This window comes from Rhincodon typus, chromosome 28 (assembly GCF_021869965.1).
Source record: "Rhincodon typus isolate 14 chromosome 28, sRhiTyp1.1, whole genome shotgun sequence".
NCBI lineage: Eukaryota > Metazoa > Chordata > Chondrichthyes > Orectolobiformes > Rhincodontidae > Rhincodon > Rhincodon typus.
The window spans coordinates 21,461,069-21,464,784 of record NC_063359.1 but is presented as its reverse complement, the minus strand read 5'-3'; the positions used below and the strand labels follow the sequence as shown (position 1 = coordinate 21,464,784).

General features: G+C 44.0%; 1 pseudogene; it reads left to right on the top strand.

Moving 5' to 3' along the window:
• Window positions 1-1,746: 1,746 nt before the first annotated feature.
• On the top strand, window positions 1,747-2,267 carry LOC109918223 (annotated as a pseudogene).
• The last annotated feature ends 1,449 nt before the right edge of the window (window positions 2,268-3,716 follow it).

The window sequence follows — 3,716 nt, the reverse complement described above, 5'->3', positions numbered from 1 at the left end:
TGTGCGTGGGTGTGTGTGTGGGTGTGGGTGTGGGTGTGTGTGAGTGTGGGTGTGGGTAGATGTGAGTGTGTGTGGGTGTGCGTGGGTGTGGGTGTGTGTGTGGGTGTGTATGTGTGCGTGTGGGTGTGTACGTGTGGGTGCGGGTGTGTATGTGTGTGTGTGGGTGTGTGTTTCTGAAGCATTCCTGCTGCACCTGGCTCTCCATCGCAGCTCTATGGTAGACAGACAGACAGTCACATGACTTGCTGCATTGCAGCAGCTTCTGTGCAAGGAGAGCTAGTGGGTCCCTGGCAGCACTCCAAGTACCAGTGGCCTTGGCTGTTTCTTCTTCAGCCAGCTGCAGGACTATCACAGTGAGCAGCTCACTGGGCTGTGTCTCCACACTCTCTAAGCTGAACAATCCCAGTGAGGTGTCAGGATCGGAGTTGAAGAGTGTGCAGGAAGCTGGGTGCTGATGCTTCTCTGACACCTCTCATTCTCACACATCAACAGGATATCTTGTGGGGGAGCTGGGTGTTTCCCTACGGAGGTTGTGGAAATGCAGGCTGTTCCTGCAAGACACAAGAGGGGAGAAGGAGTCACAGCCAGTGGTTAGAATGATGTGCAATGAATGATACTGAGAGCACACTTACAGTGACTCCACAATGGAATGAAGAACAGTATTTACTCAGTTAGTGGGACATGGCTGTCTCTGCATCCCCACAGCAGAGATGGCAAATTTCTCCTGTGAGGACCTGGGATTTTCTTCTTGTAGGAGATGAGGAGTCTTTGCTCTGTCTTCTCCCAAAATGAGAGAAAGGGAAGGATGGAGGGAGAGATCAAAGTGGGTGGCACAGCTGGTAATGTCAGTGTAGGAGCTGGAAAGGAGGCCAGAGAGTAAGGAGGCAGCAATGAGGCAATGCAGGGGTAGTCGTGTGGGATGGGGGTAGGTTTTGGGGAGGGTGAGAGCAGGCGGGTAAGGGCAGGTGTTGCAGGCAGTGGTAGGACATGAGTTTTGGTGGGAGGTGGGTGCATTAGCAGGGATAGAGTGTGAAGGAGCTGAGGGAAGAGTGTGGCACTTATACTGGCAGAGAGGGGAAGTTTCTTAAAACATGGCCAGGCATTCACTGTGCCCCAGAGAAGGCAACTTTGCACCAGGCTGCCAGGGTCTGGTCACCTAGGTCCTCTGGGTAGAGGTCTCTTCTCCTTTGCATCAGCCCTCGACGTCCAGGTTCCAGTCAGACAATTGTGGTGCCATCTTCGCCTTCGTGTTGAAATTGTAGCCATCAATACCAGCGCAGCTTCAGAATACCAGTGCTCGCCTGAGTTCCCTGCAGCTTTTTACAGATAGCATGATGTTGTGTTTGGGCAGATATCCACTAAGTGGTGAGTGGCTGTGGGAACGGCACATGGTAAGATGGTACTGGAATCCAAAATGACAGATGGCATGGAGTGAGGTAGGTAATTAATGCAGAGAGGTGGTAAAATATAGTGAAAGAAGTCACTCGGCCTTGCAGTGGAAAACCCTCCAAAAAACCTAACACAACTTACAATTAGCCCAAAAATGTAAGCTTCAGCCCAGGTAGCATACAGGCATGTAAGGAAACTGTTTGGCATGTTGCTAAAAAGACACGAAAAGTAGTAGAAATCCTACATTGGATCTAACAGCGATAAATATCACAAATTTGAATCCTGGTTCCAAAGGAAGAAATGCTGACACAAGGCTGAAAATTAAGCTCGAACTTTCGTTGTCGAGCTGCTGCAGGAATGGCAGGTGAGAAGAAGGAAGATCATACATGTGAGCTCTGCATTAGAAAGCTATGTTTGAATATCTGCCCAGGTAAAGGTGGTAACAGACTCACTAGAGCTGCTAAAGTGTTGGAGCAACCCCCTGGCCAGACCCCAATGTTTTCCAAAGCTTATTACTTGGTATTAGATGAAATCAAAAGATTGCTTTTCATTGAACAATCCAAGGTGCCAAGGCTGAGGGAATGCTAAAGAAAGGTCTAAAGAATTGGGAATATGAACTGAGGAAGAGGGACTTCTGCAATGCTGGAAACTTTGGCTTTGAGATCCAGGAGCACATTGATCTAGGTATCAAGTACGATCCCAATATTGGAATTTATGGTCTGGATTTCTACGTGGTCATGGGACAGCCTGATTTCAGCATTTCTGGTGAAAAGGTGAAGACAGGGAGCATTGGTTCAAAATACAATTTCTTTCAAAGAAAGAAATAATGAGGTGGTTTCCGCAAAAAAAATGATGCCATCCTCCTGCCTGGAAAGTAATTTGAAGGACACATGAAGAAGAAATAAAACCAATTTGTAACAGCAAGAAGAAAACTATAACCAGAGAAAACAGAGAGAAATGTACATGAAGACAAAGTTCCTCTTGGTCAAGGTATCTGATTGACATCAAGAGATAGTAAGAACTGCTGAAGCTGGAGTCTGAGATAACACAGTGTGGAGCTGGAGGAAGACAGCAGGCCAGGCAGCATCAGAGGAACAGGAAAGCTGACGTTTCGGGCCGGGACCCTTCTTCAGAAATGCCCACATTTCTGAATGTTCCACACTGTGTTACATCTGATTGATATGGCAATTTTAGAAAGCCTCATACTTGAAAATGAGTAAATGGAATAAGATTATCTTGCAAACATTTAATTATGGCAAAAGAACCATAAACCACTTAGGCAGATTCGAGTCAAAGCACAATTTAAAGCTTCATTATTAACTTTAGAATTATATAAAATTTATAGTCAAAGCAGCCAAGGTTCAGGCAAAAATATTTTGTATTCTAATATTCAAAAGCAAGTGAGGAACAAGAAACCATTTGTGATGAGTGAGTTTTAAAATCTTCTGTCTCTGCTGAAATCTATGCTGAGCTCTTTAAGTATTTGAGATAACCAAAGACGCAATATTTGAAACATTAAATTCTATTTTTAAGTAAGAAAAGTTATTTGATTTTCATCAATAATTGTTTACTTGGTTAAGATACATAATCCAACGAAATGTAGAGTATCACTTGAATCAGGCATATTACAGAAGTAAAACATTACAGCCAAAGCATCATCCTGATGTACAAGTGGAGAGTGATTTTCGAAGAGATTTTCTCACTGCGGCAGCAGGCTCTTTGAAAAAAAATTACAACCTGTGCTGCCTTTGACTGCATTGAAGTCAATAGATAACAAACACTTGAAAGAAATCAGAACAGCTGATATTGAATTCAACAGACAGACCAGCTTTGCTAGTAGCAATGCATGTAAAATCTGGACATTCAACAAAGACTCCTTTGTTCTTTTGACATGTCATGCAACTGAAGTAAGTTAGAAAAGATCTTCAGTAAGAAGGCAGTAACCCAAACTTGCAGGCAAATGTCATATAGTACATAAATAAGAGAGACTGCGGATGGGATATAAAGAGTGAAATTTGACTTTGGCAGGTCACAAAATGGGCAGGAACAGGTCAACCACCCAGCGCACACTCCACTGAATTTCTTTTACAGGGAGGCCAACATCAGGTATAATGCATGATTGGTACCAATTTTAATGTTTTCAATTTGATGTCCTTGTCAAAGTTAAAAGTTCCACCCCAGTGCTACAGAAGGTGACCACAAAGCTTTCCTCTTCGGTTACTGCTGGGGAAGTACAAGGGGGATTACTGTGGGCAAGTTTACAAAAAAATAAGAAATACTTGCAGCCAATCTTCTCAAAGTTCTTCACAACCAACGAAGTACATTTT